Source organism: Schistocerca piceifrons, chromosome 3 (assembly GCF_021461385.2).
Source record: "Schistocerca piceifrons isolate TAMUIC-IGC-003096 chromosome 3, iqSchPice1.1, whole genome shotgun sequence".
Classification (NCBI taxonomy): domain Eukaryota; kingdom Metazoa; phylum Arthropoda; class Insecta; order Orthoptera; family Acrididae; genus Schistocerca; species Schistocerca piceifrons.
Genome location: NC_060140.1, coordinates 798,586,075 through 798,602,608, shown reverse-complemented (window position 1 = coordinate 798,602,608; position 16,534 = coordinate 798,586,075). Strand labels below are relative to the sequence as shown.

At 38.4% G+C, this 16,534-nt stretch overlaps 1 non-coding gene across 1 annotated transcript; it reads left to right on the top strand.

Moving 5' to 3' along the window:
* The first annotated feature begins 15,261 nt into the window (after window positions 1–15,261).
* Window positions 15,262–15,336, top strand: Trnas-cga. The gene has a single exon. It is a non-coding gene; the product is annotated as a tRNA-Ser (tRNA).
* Window positions 15,337–16,534: the final 1,198 nt, after the last annotated feature.

The window sequence follows — 16,534 nt, the reverse complement described above, 5'->3', positions numbered from 1 at the left end:
TTATAATATGTCTTTTCCATTTACTGTTATTAGGATTACCACCGCACGTCTCGCTCGTGAGTTTTGAGGTATTCCACTGCATATTATTGTATAGTAATCACCCTCTACTGTGCCTTTTATTTTCTTTTTTTTTATCTCATGATTGACAGTCTAGTTCCATTTCTTTGTTTGCAATCCCTCTCACGTCCACTGTGTAAGTTTTGATCCTATCTGTGATACCTAAACGTTTATCATTGACTTGCCTAGACTGTCGCCATGCTCCATCTTTTTTCATTTGCGGCTGTGAATTGGGGGGAGAGCCAGTATGAATAAGATGTTCCGGCCACTTTACGAGTGGTAATGGGACCAGCATCTCACAGCCTCCAAGCCAACTAAGTAATATATTGGATTACCGTTCCCGCCATTCCCAGGCTTCGAGCTCTGTTTGCCTAAAGCGATGTTTTCTGCCTCTTCTATCGTTGTGATGCTATATAACATCCTCTTTCGCCATCTGATCCGCTGATACCGTCTTCACTAATGAATGGAGATGAACGACTCCCTCGTGCCTCACAGCGTAATGCCGTCAGGGTCGAAAAAGCAAGAGTTGGCCAAGTGAGGTCGATAGGAAACAAAACTGGAGGATATCCGACACAAGTATCTGGAAGTAATGCCATACATAGTTAAGACCCCGTGTGGCTGCCGTCCATATGCTCCCAAGAAGGGAGCCACCTTGGGGGACTACACTTTTTCTGGTCTCTCAGCAGCAGACCAGTCTGGTATAGGTGACGCCAACAGGGGCACGCTCCTGCCAGCATAATTCACAGTCTCGCTAAAACAAAACAACCTCCTCATGAACGTTAAGGTGGTAGTCCATGATATATTCACCTAATAATTTATCGCACTATGTTTCATTTATTGATTTACTCTCATGTTTCGTTTCTAATTGTCTGCTCAGATACTGTATAGTACTGAATTTCAAGTCTCGTCTAAATTCTGCTAACAATCCATTTGTAGAGAAGAATTTTCTGAAGGAAATTTTGAAGAAAATGTTATTATAGTTTGCAAATGTTGTAGAGTCTTCAGCAAGTTTAATTTGATACTGGAACCGTCAGTAAAGAGAAATCTTTCATATACTTGACTGGAATGAGATACATTGCAGAGAGAGCACTCCTTTCTCGCCCTGACAGCAAACTATGATATTGTCAGATCTTGACCTACCCTTCAGCTTTACTGTCCAAAGCTGGATGTCCAACGCTGTATCTCCAGCATATCACGGACCAGATCGTGGAAGTTATTTTGAAGCTGTGCCTTGTAACCTCCCCACCGTAATTTTATATGAAAATAAAGCAATACTTAATAGAAATGGGAGCCGAGTGTAACCTCCCCGCAAAATTTATAATAATTGACAATATTATTTAGGGATGCTAATGGACATTGCTCTAAGCGTAACCTGCCCACAATGAAATGTACTGACAATGGCAACAAAAACGTGAAATTCGCAATCTGACTCAAATATAAATCCTTCAAAATTAAAGTCCATTCAGTGACAAGAAATTTCAATTAAACCGAAATATCGGTCTTTGGCCCTGTGTAAAACAATCAGAATTAAAGTCTTACCTCAGAATAAATAGATGTCACATATCTGCTCTTGTTGTTGCGCACCGCTCGGAGGAACTGCATTGCAAATAATAATATTCTCCTTTTTTTTGTGATTCTAGTGAAATTTTTTCTTCAAAAGAAGTGGAATGAAATGGGAAGTGCAACGAGATCTTTAGTTCAATAAAAAATTAAATTTTTTGAAAAAATGCTTTTGAAATAAAAATTATTATTGGGGAACTTGTTGGAGAATAATTACAATAAATAAATTTTTACATTATCTAATGATTATATTAATTAATGGTATACCTTATTCACCATCTTGACCAGTGTTGCTGACCGCCTACATCACACAACCGCACTGGGCTGCTACTACTGACCGACCGCTCTGCATGACGACTAAACCGAGCTACAGACTCGCAACGACTACTGTACTGCACTGGCCTACAGCTACTAACAGACTCGCAACGACTAACTTGACCGACTCGCAACGACAGACTGACTGCTACTGACTGAGAACCGCTCGCAACACTCGCGCGGTCAAGCGCATACTCTCTGGTCACAGATGCTACAATGCCTCGCCATCGCTGCTATGTTACATACGTGTTTCATAACCCTCCACTGGGGGGGCAAAAATTTGGCAGCGATGGTGAGTCATTTGGACTTGCCAAGCGCGGCAAAATTTTTCTTTAATTAACAAAATTCTACAACTTACAGAGTATTTAAATGTTGTGCACACGCACTAAGTACAAAATATATCAGACAAAGACAAAATGTGAGTACAAAACATAGTAGCAAATCAGAAAAGTATATACAAACTATTTGACAGATAAAGTGCACAGGCACTGAAAAAATTCTTTAGCATATTCAGAACAAATAAACAGACTGGCAAGAATAATTAGATGTAGTACATAAAGTATATGTTGTGCACACGCACTAAGTACAAAATATATCAGACAAAGACAAAATGTGAGTACAAAACATAGTAGCAAATCAGAAAAGTATATACAAATTATTTGACAGATAAAGTGCACAGGCACTGAAAAAATTCTTTAGCATATTCATAACAAATAAACAGACTGGCAAAAAATATTATGTTGACAAGTGACATAAGTGTACTCGCATTGGAGTTCAGCGAATCGAAAAATGTATAACCCATGAACATAAATGATGTTACCAAAAAATTTTTTTTTATGTGACAAGAATCAGGATAGGAAAGGGAAGGATTGCATCATGGTTGTAGCACTTTAGATTGCACACAGCTGCTCTGAAAGTCCATATCTTTCCACAGAAGTACAACACCAAGTGACACAACTTGAAGATCTTTTCCCATCAGAATTTATCAGTGTAGCAAAGACACTGAACTGTCGTAGTAATGTTCCATGTTTTCATTTTGGCAGTACATTAGGTACACCAAACAGTGGGACCATAATAACGTCTTCATTGCTCACGGTGGTGGACAGCATGTCGTGTCAACACCACACTCTTACAAGGCACACCAACGTAGAATTAGTGCAAAACCAAAGATAGTGCTCCATGATCACTAGGATAAACAGGACAAATGGACATTGCAGTAATTCAGGGTAGTCAGCTTATGAGGTGAAGGACATCAAGTCACATAATATTGACAATTACAGACTTAATTAGTAGTTTGTGGCATTCATAGCCCAGTTATTGAACATTTCTGTACCAAGTATGTAGTATTACAGAAAATTGTTCATTAATTGTTGTACATAGAATCAGTAGCCTTCTTTTCCTGGTTACAAAGCATTATGAAATAATCGCATTCTTTTCAGTTACAGAGTATAATTAAGAATCATTAACCTTCTCCTAATTACAGTTAATTAATCATTTGTCATTCCAATAATCATTAGCCTTTGCCTAATTACAGTTAATTAATCATTTGTCGTTAATTAATCATTTGTCTAATTACAGTTAATTAATCATTTGACTAATTACAGTTAATTAATCATTTGTCGTTAATTAATCATTTGTCTAATTACAGTTAATTAATCATTTGTTAATTAATCATTTGTCGTTAATTAATCATTTGTCTAATTACAGTTAATTAATTGATCATTTGTCATTTCAATATAGTAAGAATTATTAGTCTTAATTAATTACAAAGCATTATTAAACAGTACCATAGTTAATTAATTATGTGTCATTCCAATCTATTAAGAATCATTAGTCTTTTCCTAATTATAAAGCATTATGAAACAGTCACATTCATTTCCAATAACAAAGTATGGCATCGTTAATTAATCATTTGAAATTCCAATATATTATTAATTATTAGCCTTCTCCTAATTACAAAGCATTATTAAACAGTCACATTCATTTCAAATTACAAAGTATCAACATTGGAAACAAGAGCTAATCAATGGCATAATTAATAACAATTTGTGGAGTGACATTAATTATTGGCACTCAGTGGCCAGCAAGTATTGAATAAAATCATCATTCAGTATTATTCAGATTATTACGAAGTCATTATTAAAAATCAGTTAATTACAGTCATAGCATTAATAATCATGGGCATTACAAGTACTCATTACAATAAACAGTGTTCCTCATTCAGTAGTATTCAGATCATTACAAAGGCATTATTAAAATCAGTTAATTACAGTCAAATCATTAGTAATCACAAGCATTATAAGTAGTATCATTACAATAAACACTGGCAGTTATTAGCTAGTGACAAAGCATTATTTTGAATATAGTCTCATTAAGAGGTCATTAATCAAGTGACATGCTATCCAGAGTTGATCAGTATTATTCAGAATTATCATAAACTAGTGACATTATGTGGGACTGGTAATACATTTTTTTTTTGTTAGCAATGCATTGCGTTGGGATCGATAATTAATGGCTGAGGCATAATACTTTTTGCTTTTGACCTATTGCTGCAAATGAGGATAGGTAACGTCATTCGTCATGAGTCAGCTGTAGCAAGATTATGTAACAAGGCAGTACATGTGATCACATTTAGAAGTGATAAACACAAATGGGTAAAAAATAAAAATGCAAGTACTAGAACAGGTATAATAACTAACAGGTTTAGTAAGTATCATGAAAAGCTTCTCCTGGAAAAAATACGAAATGGATTATTGACCTGAAAGAAGAAACGCACACTATGCTGAAAAGTAGTGAACTTCGAATTAACAGGCAGTGAAGTGTGTATAAAAATGTGTTCCATAGCTGTCCTTTCCAAAACTTTCAGTCATCCTACTATGCAATGTAACACCTGCTGTCAAAGCAAACTGCAACAAATACTTAAATAACTACGTAGCATAAATACATTACTTCAACATTATCCTCATCTGTAAAGAAAAAAACTTCATTATCCATATCATCATAACTTCACCATTATCATCACCTGTAAAGAAAAACTTCATTATTCATAATACCATTTCCTTCATCATTATTCATCAGTATTCATTATCATCTGCAAAAAATCACTTCATTACTCATTACATAACTATTCCTTATCTCTAGCATATTTCATCACTAAAACTAAGATGTGTAGTTCTCTCTGACAGCCTGCATCAATCACCTTGTATTCTGAAAGAAGAAATTAGTTAAGACTGCTATTCTGTGATGAGTATAGTATATTCTTGTTAATGTTTGTTAATCCTGATCCATTTACTCTTCCTCATAAAGTTATTGCATCTCCTTTCGTTTATTCCGTAGGTGAAATTCCCATTTCTGTTGAATTTATTTCTTACATACATCATTTCTTTCTGAAATTGATGAACAGAGATTAATGTCTTGCATTTAAATCATATACCCACTAAATAATGACTGGTTTATGGTGACACAATTAGCCATACAGCATAACATGACAGAAAACGTAATATGTGAAAAACATTGACAGTGTTCAAATGCAAAAATATACACAGAATAATACAATGCAGCAGCAAAAAAAAAATGTGAAACAGTCACGATGTTGAGATGTCATAAGCAAAAAAAATGTCAAAGTCGACTGGTGTGTGTTATATCTTAACTATTTCATAGTCCATACAAACAAAACTGGAGTACAGTCACATACACAAAAAAATGGAAAATGTGCACGGTCTGATGTGTAACGACAAGAAAAGCGACCTGCTAACCTTACCTTGCCGGGCACTTGCCAAGAAAAAACACGATAATCATCAATAAGTAGTCACATAAATATAATTGCTGAAATAGTCGTAAATGTGTAAATTCATCTGGAAAAATATGCACGGTCTGATGTGTAACGACAAGAAGAGCGACCTGCTAACCTTATCTTGCCGGGCACTTGCCAAGAAAAAATACGATAATCATCAGTAATTAGTCACGTGAAATAATTGCATTAGTAAATGGCATCATAGTGTGTTGAATCATACAGTGGTTTCACTCAATAAACGGTTTAATGTTTGAGATATGGTGATTGCCTTTCGATTTTCTGGTTCTCAAAGTTTCGACGTGTACAACATTGGGGTGAGGGATGCTGCGAATCCGATACGGACCTGCGTATAGAAGTTCAAATTTACTGCACTTACCTTTTAATTTGCTGGATAAATAGTGTGTACGCACTAATATTTTCTGTCCAACGTGAAAGTCTCGGCGTTTACAAACCTGTTTTTGCTGTCTTCTCCGGCGCTCTGCGGCACGTTTGATGTTCTTCAGCGCAATGTCAATTATTTCGTGGTGTCGTAGGCGACGACTTTTGGGAAATTCTATTAATTCTTTAATTTTGTTCGGTGGTTCAACGTTTTTCAGTATAACAGTCGGAGATAGCATAGTGGATTCATTTGGAATGGAATTAATTACATCTTGGAATGAGAGTATGTGTGTATCCCAATCAATATGTCTTTTGTGGCAGTATATTCGGCACAGCTTACCAATTTCTTTCATTAATCTTTCACAGGGGTTCGAAGAAGCGTGGTACTTGGATATATAAATCGGAGAAATGTTTGTAGTTCGTAACATGCGTGTCCATATACTACTACGAAATTGTGATCCATTGTCGGAAATTACTTTCATTACATGCCCTATATGAGATAGAAAATGTTTTACAAATGCTTTCGAAACAGTTTTAGCAGCAGCTTTGCGTAATGGAGTGAAAGTAACAAATTTTGAAGTGAGCTCAACAGCGACAAAAATGTAGCAAAAACCTCTGTTAGTTCTCGGAATCGGACCAAAAATGTCTACTGCGGCCATGTGTCTTAATTTCACAGGTATAATGGGATATAAAGGAGGAATATGTGAAGTGGTGTCTGATTTAGCTTTCTGGCAAATTTTACAAGACGCTAAAACTCGTCGTATACGTTTCTCCATGTTGGCAAAATAACAGTTCTGTCTCAGTATAAGATAACATTTTCTTGCTCCGTAATGTGCGTAACTTAAATGAGTGTACCAGATTAATTTGTTGACCAGTTCGTCAGGAATGCATAATAACCAATTGTTGCTGTCAGGATGAGAGCGGCGAAACAGAATGTCATTGCGTACAGTGTAGTGGTTTCTAATCGTAACATTATTCTTATCTAGCCAAAGGTGTTTAATTTCTTTCCAGACATTGTCTTTGTTTTGTTCTTGTGCTATGTCCTGTAATGACGATGAAATAAAATTTTCAAATGCAACTTGCTGAATGTACATGACACTGAAATTTGCTTTGCAGAAGTGGGTTGCTACGTCTTGCTGATTGTTGCTGAGAGAACGCGATAGTGCGTCTGCTATAACATTTTGTGTGCCGGGAATGTGAACTATCGTAAAATTAAATTCCTGTAAATACAGTTTCCATCTACTTAATCTATCGTGAGTGAATTTGGCTGAAAGTAAAAATTGTATCGCTCTGTGATCTGTGTAAACTGTGGTATGTCTGCCATAAAGAAAGTGCCTAAATCTCATAAAAGCCCATACAACACATAATGTTTCTAATTCTGTAACGGAATAATTTCGCTCAGCAGGTGACAAAATGCGGCTTGCAAATGCGATGTTTTTAATTACTGTAGAGCCATCTTCTTCAATTTCCTGAAAAATGTGTACGCCCAAAGCGGTATTGGAACTGTCGGTGGCAATGGAAAAATTTCTAGTTAGATCTGGATGCGATAACAGTGGAGCATTCAACAAAGCATGTTTCAAATAACATTCTCGTGAACAAAATTCTGCGTGTCAAAAGTAATGTTTGCGTTACTGTAATATGCAATCTGTGCTGTATCTGGTCAAAATCTATCGTACGTGTTATTATTTACTGGAGAATGTTGTGGCATATCCACTATATGAACTGTTCTGTTATTTCTTACTGACGTGTTACGCTATAGATGACACCTATTGTCTGTTTCATTCATGATTATTTGTTGTTGCTGATGTTGTTACTGCTCATAAGATCGACTGTTATTAAATGTACGCTGAAAATTGTGCTCATCATTTTTTTTACGTCTGTCCTAATAGTAATTTCTATACGGCGCATTGCGATACGAGTTGAAATAGTGTGTTGTCTGTACGTGGTTATTTCTTTGCTGCCATGCGTTACTATTTGTTGGGACTGGGACTATACGTGCACGCGGCGAAACATTAAAGTTTGGTTGACCTTGTAGACTGCGTTGTTGGTTACGTATGCTAAGCGGCTGACTTTCATGCTGTTGTGGTGAAAAAGGTCTATTGTTACCAAAAAAATGCGCTTGCTGTTAATTTTACACATACTGATGATTACGATTTTATCCGTTATTAAAATTACGCTGGTTCTGGAGTGCCTACTGAACATTGTCACATTCGGTAAAAAATTTGTCACATCGGGTTTTCTTTGTCATATTTCTTAATTCTAGGTAGAGCAATAGTTAAAGAGCAGTTTTGATAGATATAAAGGATAGTAGAAGAGAAGGCAGCAGTGCAGAAAACTAAAGATGAAATAGCACTACTACAGCTCGGGGCCCTATGCTCGCTACGGCACATATTCATTAAAGCGTAATGAATCCCCTGAGGTCAATTACGCACTGCAAATAAATTTCAGCTTTTGTGTTATAGGCAATGGCGGTACAAATTCAAAAATAAGTTGCTGTCTGCATGCTAATTCTAGTTTCTTCATTATAGGCAATGCTGTTGTAAATACAAAAATAAATTGTCGCATCTGGTTCAAAGCCAGCTTCTGCATTACAGGCAATAGCGGTGAAAGCATAAAAACAAATTGTCGTATACAGCTCAAAGCGTGTACCTGTGTTCTGTCATTATTAAATTCTTTACATTTTCTGGCGGATAAAAATTGCTCGTAATCTACGTTCTCGTCATTGAATTTGAAAACACGTTCGGGTTTGTGTGTGAATCTGTTCGTCTGTGTCATTCCGGATTTCCAGTTGCATAGCTTTTCAGATTTTAAGTCGCGTGGCTTTTCGGATTTTAATTCGCGTAGTTGCTGTAAATTACTCGCATTATACGCGCTGCGTGACTCTGACACATGTTCATAAAGTGGCGTCTGTTGTGGCATATTGGTGACTGAAATAGTTTTTAATTCTGTTACTTCAGAACTTTCGACATTTTGGTTGTTCTGTCGTTCACTTTTATTATTGACTTCCGTATTCGGAGTGTGTGAAACTTCCAGTGACTCTAAATTAACTTCGTCGCGAATCTGTACTGCGTTTTTAGGGCATTGTTCAGTGACTACATTAATTTCGTGGATCTGTGTTGCATTTGAATTATCTAAGCCTTGTGCAACAGTGCCAACTTCTTCATTACTGTTATTAGCACAAGCCTTAGTATCCGCATGTAATTGTTCTTTACTGTCCTGACATTGAACGGTAACAGCTGTAATCTCTTCCCTAACTTGTTTGTTCTGTTCATTAACATTATCGTGTTTTTCTCTCGGCTGTTTAATACTTTCAGAAAATTGTTTGTTCCGTTCTCTAAATTGTTTGTTTTCTTCTTCCAGTCGTTTGTTCTGCTCATCAAGTTTCTCACTAAGTTTGTCTAGTTTTTCGTTCTTTTGTTTGTTATCTTCCCTAAGTTGTTTGAAATTTTCAATAAGTTCGTTCCCAAACTGTAGCATTATTGCCATAAATTGATCCAAAGTAACATTACCCACTCCATCAACTGTGCTGTTTGATCGTGTATATGGAATTGTTGCGCTTTGTATGACCATTTGGTCATTCTGTAATTTACAAAAACGTTTCTCACTCGAGTCCGTCGTATTTTCGGTACACTGACCACTTTCATTAGACAAATTTGTCTGTTCGTCACGAGAATTTTTCACACCGTGTGTGTTAGGCTGGGCAGCGCTCATTACAATAGAGCGTTCTGCGTCATCAATTGTCGTCAAATTAACAGACGAGACAATTGAGTTCGTTTGTTCATTATCAGGGTAAAAGTCATCACTAGTTGTTGGAATGCACTGATTGTTAGTGGACGCAGGATTGTCATCATTACACTGCGTGTCACAAGTACTATTGGTCACGTTGTTTAAGTCGGTAATTTCGTTCATAATACCTCGCGATACACTATTCACAGTCTTTCGCGGCATTTTAACAATAGTCAAAATTATTCACAAAACAATTAAGCACATATGCAAAAGCAACACACAAATACAACAAAGCAACAAATTGCCGTTGACCTGTAGAGAGAAAGTCACAAGATTAATAAAAGCGTAGCGCCAAATCCTAATTATACTTAAGCAAATAAGAGCAGATATGTGCCTGTTTTTCAAAAGACTCTCAACGAAATTCGATCCTGGACTGGGTGTCGCCAAGTGTAACCTCCCCACCGTAATTTTATATGAAAATAAAGCAATACTTAATAGAAATGGGAGCCGAGTGTAACCTCCCCGCAAAATTTATAATAATTGACAATATTATTTAGGGATGCTAATGGACATTGCTCTAAGCGTAACCTGCCCACAATGAAATGTACTGACAATGGCAACAAAAACGTGAAATTCGCAATCTGACTCAAATATAAATCCTTCAAAATTAAAGTCCATTCAGTGACAAGAAATTTCAATTAAACCGAAATATCGGTCTTTGGCCCTGTGTAAAACAATCAGAATTAAAGTCTTACCTCAGAATAAATAGATGTCACATATCTGCTCTTGTTGTTGCGCACCGCTCGGAGGAACTGCATTGCAAATAATAATATTCTCCTTTTTTTGTGATTCTAGTGAAATTTTTTCTTCAAAAGAAGTGGAATGAAATGGGAAGTGCAACGAGATCTTTAGTTCAATAAAAAATTAAATTTTTTGAAAAAATGCTTTTGAAATAAAAATTATTATTGGGGAACTTGTTGGAGAATAATTACAATAAATAAATTTTTACATTATCTAATGATTATATTAATTAATGGTATACCTTATTCACCATCTTGACCAGTGTTGCTGACCGCCTACATCACACAACCGCACTGGGCTGCTACTACTGACCGACCGCTCTGCATGACGACTAAACCGAGCTACAGACTCGCAACGACTACTGTACTGCACTGGCCTACAGCTACTAACAGACTCGCAACGACTAACTTGACCGACTCGCAACGACAGACTGACTGCTACTGACTGAGAACCGCTCGCAACACTCGCGCGGTCAAGCGCATACTCTCTGGTCACAGATGCTACAATGCCTCGCCATCGCTGCTATGTTACATACGTGTTTCAGCCTTTGTACCTTGAAACAGTTTTCAGCCTTTCAGCTCTACCCAGCCTTGTAATAGAAGCTTAACCTATTTTCTTTTTCCATTTCGATATGATGGTACTCTGTTTACGTATGTACAGTGTTTTTCTGAAATAATATTACTTGGTAAATGTAAGATGTTTACAAATGCGAAAAACTGCTCCAAAGTACAAAATTGTCATGAACCTAGGACAAATGTAGTATTCAAACTTAAAAGTGTTGCAAACTCTTGTCAATACTGTATTTAATAGTGTATCTGTTACATTTTAACTCCACTGCACACCAATAATTGGTAAGTGAAATCAAAGTAACTGGAAGTGCTACAAAACACAGTCACAAGTTTCAAGAGTTTTGAAATAGAAGTTATCACCAACATAGATTACCATTTTAAGGACAAGGAAAATTGTTCAGGCATTAAAGAAAGTTCTTTTACAAATATCAGGTACTCTATCTACATCTACATCTACATGAATACTCTGCAAATCACATTTATGTGCCTGGCCGAGGGTTCATCGAACCACCTTCACAATTCTCTATTATTCCAATTTCGTATAGCGCACGGAAAGAATGAACACCTATATCTTTCCGTACGAGATCAGATTTCCCTTATTTTATCGTGGTGATCGTTTCGCCCTATGTAGGTCGGGGTCAACAAAATATTTTCTCATTCGGAGGAGAAAGTTGGTGATTGGGATTTCGTGAGAAGATTCCGCCCCAACGAAAAACGCCTTTCTTTTAGTGATTTACAGCTCAAATCCTGTATCATTTCTGTGACATTCTCTCCCATATTTCGCGACAATACAAAACTTGCTTCCTTTCTTTGAACTATTTCGATGTACTCCGTCAGTCGTACCTGTTAAGGATCCCACGCGGCGCAGCAGTATTCTAAAAGAGGACGGTAAAGCGTAGTTTAGTAGGTCTGCTACATTTTCTAAGTGTACTACCAATAAAACGCAGCCTTTGGTTAGCCTTGCACGCAACATTTTCTGTTTGTTCTTTCCAATTTAAATTGTTCGTAATTGTAATACCTAGGTATTTAGTTGAAAAAAAATGGTTCAAATGGCTCTGAGCACTATGGGACTTAACATCAATGGTCATCAGTCCCCTAGAACTTAGAACTACTTAAACCTAACTAACCTAAGGACATCACACAACACCCAGCCATCACGAGGCAGAGAAAATCCCTTACCCCGCCGGGAATCGAACCCGGTAACCCGTGCGTGGGAAGCGAGAACGCTACCGCACGACCACGAGATGCGGGCATTTAGTTGAATTTACGGCTTTTAAGCTAGACTGTTTTATCGTGTAACCGAAGTTTAACGAGTTCCTTTTAACACTCATGTGGATGACCTCACACTTTTCGTTATTTGGGGTCAACTGCCACTTTTCGCACCATTCAGATATTTTATCTATATCGTTTTGAAGTTTGTTTTCTTCTGATGACTTTATTAGTCGATAAACGGCAGCGTCATCTGCAAACAACGGGAGACGGCTGCTCAAATTGTCTCCCAAATCGTTTATATCGATAAGGAACAGCAAAGGGCCTGTAACACTACCTTGGGGAACGCCTGAAATCACTTCTGTTTTACTCGATGACTTTCCGTCAATTACTACGAAGACCTACTTTTTCAAGGTACATGATTCTACACGAGCTATGGATTATGGCTCAACCGTCCACAAGATATTTAACTAGACTTAGAAATATACGGGATTTCATTCACCATAAAATTTTGTAACTGAAGAATTACTAAGACCCTCCACACACCTTCAATATACACAAAAGAGCCAAAGAAACTGGTACACCTTCCTAACAACGTGAGGGATGCAGCGAGCACGCAGAAGTATCGCAGCACGACGTGGCATGGACTCGACTGATGTCTAAAGTGATGCTGGAGTGAACTGACATCTTGAATCCAGCAGGGCTGTCCATAAATCCGTAAGAATACGAAGAGGAGGACAATTCTTCTGAGCAGCACGTTGCGGGTCATTCCAGATATGCTCAGTAATGTTCACGTCTGGGGGGGGCTTGGTGGCCAGCGGGAGTGTTTAAACTCAGAAGAGTGTTCCTAGAGTCACTCTACAGCAGTTCTGGACGTGTGGGGTGTCGCAGTTTCCCGCTGGAATTACCAAAGTCCGTCTGAATGCACTATGGACAATAATGGATGCAGGTGATCAAACAGGATGCTTGCGTACGTGTTACCTGCCAACCTGCCAGGATCGTATCTAGACGTATCACGGGTCCCATATCAATCCAACTGCGAAAGCAAAACACCATTACAAAGCCTTCAGCAGCTTGAACAGTCCCCTGCTGACATGCAGGGTCCGTGGACTCATGAGGTTATCTCCATACCCGTACACGTCCATCCACTCGATAAAATTTGAAACGAGACTCGTCGACCAGGCAACATGTTCCCTGTCATCAATTGTCCTATGTCGGAGTTGCCGGGCCCAGGCGAAGCGTAAGGCTTTGCGTCGTGCAGTCATCATGGTTACACGAGTGGGCCTTCGGCACTGAAAGCCCATATCGATAATGTTTCGTTGAATGGTTCGCAAGCCGATCCTTCTTGGTTGCCCAGTACTGAAGTCTGCAGCAGTTTGTGGAAGGATTGCACTTCTGTCACGCTGAACGATTCTCTTCAGTCGTCATTGGTTTCGTTCCTGCAGGATTTTTTTTCCCACCCCAGCGATGTCAGAGCTTTGATATTTTACCGGATTTCTAATATTCATGGTACTCTCTTGAAACGGTCGTACTTCATCACTGCCTAGGAGGTGCTGTATCCCATCACTTTTGCGTCGGCTGTAACACCACGTTAAAACTCACTTACATCTTTATAACTTGCCGTTGCCGCAGAAGTAACCGATCAAACAACTGCGCCAGCAGTTCTCTTATATATGCGTTGGAAACCGCAGCGCCATGTATGGACTTTTTACGTATCTCTGTGTTTCAATGCGCTTGCCTATACCAGTTTCTTTGGCACTTTAGTGTATTATGCTGCATTTAAACGTATACAACTCGTAATATTGGCAAACACTTCATCGAACACAAAGTCTTGCCTTAAAACAACAACAACAACAGCAGAAAATGCTTGCAACTGCTTATGGCAGTTTATAGTGCACATTTGCTATGATTTTAAAATTAGTCACTAGATTATAACACCGACCATCGGACATCATGTGTTTCTAGGCACACGGTCCTCCAGGTAGAGCACTTTCCCCTACTCCGAGGGAAACAATTATGGAAAAACTCTCGTCGAAACGTCAGCTGCTGTAGGCAAAACCGGGTTGATAAAAGGTGCTGCTATTGGCCATCGGCTAATATGGAAGTGCAGTGATTCCCCACAGCACACCATGTAAATATTCACCTATGTAGTGGAAAGCAGCAACTGATGAGCAACCATACTAACCTCCAAGAAGTAGTCCCCACAAGATATTAAGCCATCGCCCGACACGAGTACCTCTGTTGAATGATGTCGCAGGAAGTTGATTTCTAAATGGCCACGTGAAGATTGGCACGAAAAAAGGCAAAAAAGGCATAGCAAAAGTTTTCTTGAACCTATGAGTCTCAGTTGACAGAGTATAGGGGGCGATGCACCCTACTACCAACTGAGTACAGCTCAGATACTCCGTGAAGGTGGCCGAGGATTTTAAATTGAATTAAATGTTAGCTTGTTACGTCTTCTATTGTCTCTCTGCGCTGAACTTCTCAGGAACCCACTGACTGGTTGTTTGCAGGGTGTTTGTAAAACCACCTAACTTACCATTCTACCCTACCGTGAGAACCTACTAAATCGTGAACTATCGTTATAACTGAATGAGATTTTCACTCTGCAGCGGAGTGTGCGCTGATATGAAACTTCCTGGCAGATTAAAACTGTGTGCCCGACCGAGACTCGAACTCGGGACCTTTGCCTTTCGCGGGCAAGTGCTCTACCAACTGAGCTACCGAAGCACGACTCACGCCCGGTACTCACAGCTTTACTTCTGCCAGTACCTCGTCTCCTACCTTCCAAACTTGGAAGGTAGGAGACGAGGTAGTGGCAGAAGTAAAGCTGTGAGTACCGGGCGTGAGTCGTGCTTCGGTAGCTCAGTTGGTAGAGCACTTGCCCGCGAAAGGCAAAGGTCCCGAGTTCGATTCTCGGTCGGGCACACAGTTTTAATCTGCCAGGAAGTTTCATATCGTTATAACTGTTTATTATGGTATAGTACGCCACGCTGGGTGTGTTCAAGCTGGTGGAGGATTTGTAATGGTGTTGGGCTTTCGCAGTTGGAGTGATGAGGGACCCCTGATACGCGTAGATACGATCCTTACAGGTAACACAGGCGCTTGAGAAAGTAGCAGAGAATGGAATACAAATATTAAGAGTGGTGTAAGACTGGGTTGCAACAAGGAGAACCTTAAAGTAAATTGTATTGCTTTTGCAGATGATATGGCCCTGTTTGCTGAAACAATGAAAGAAGCACACGAGCAAATCCTTGAACTAAAGAAACAAGCAGCTAAAATAAGTCTTCACATCTCCTTTGAAAAAACTAAGATACTGACAAACAGGAAGCATTCACGTAAATACCTCAAAGTTCAAGAACAAAAAAATGAAATAGTAAAAGAATTCAAATATCTCGGAGAATGGATAGTTGGAATGCTGGGGAAAGCAAAGCAATGGAACCCAGAAAAAAATAACTTGAATAGGCCTTCCAACTAACAAAAAATACATGCAACAAACAATCCCTTTCATGGAGATCATAAATTACACATTACAAAACACTGATTACGCCAGAAGCACTGTATGCAGCAGAAATACTAAACATCTTCGACTTTTTCCGTAACCGCAAAACGAAGCCCAACTGGTATAAAGAAAGTGAGAAAGACCTAGTAGAATTAAAGATTTCAGAAAATTCACTTATTCATCGAACAGCTAAATTAATTAATAAAGATAAAAACATAAGGTTCCAAGACAAATCTACACAAAAGTCCAAACCCTGCATCTTAGAAGAAGAAAGGAAAAGAAAATCAGAAAGAATTAAGAAATACTGGACCCTAAGGAAAGAACAACGCGCAAAGAAATGATTGATTCAACGTACCCCAAAGAGGGTGAAACGAAAGAAGGAGAAGAAGGCCAGGTGTAGTATGCCTTCTTGTAACTATCTGAAAAAAACTATTAATGGTTAAATGCAACGGAATTTACACAGTTGCCCATATTCTTGAATTTTAACAGTGTTTATGAATGTAATACGACAGCAAGGAAATAATTTACAGATTCTCCGATCAGCAAACTACACTGTCACTCCCTAGTTGTTATCTCGAAAAGGTATGTTCTTCGTTCGAAGAACTACGCTGCGACGAATGCAAC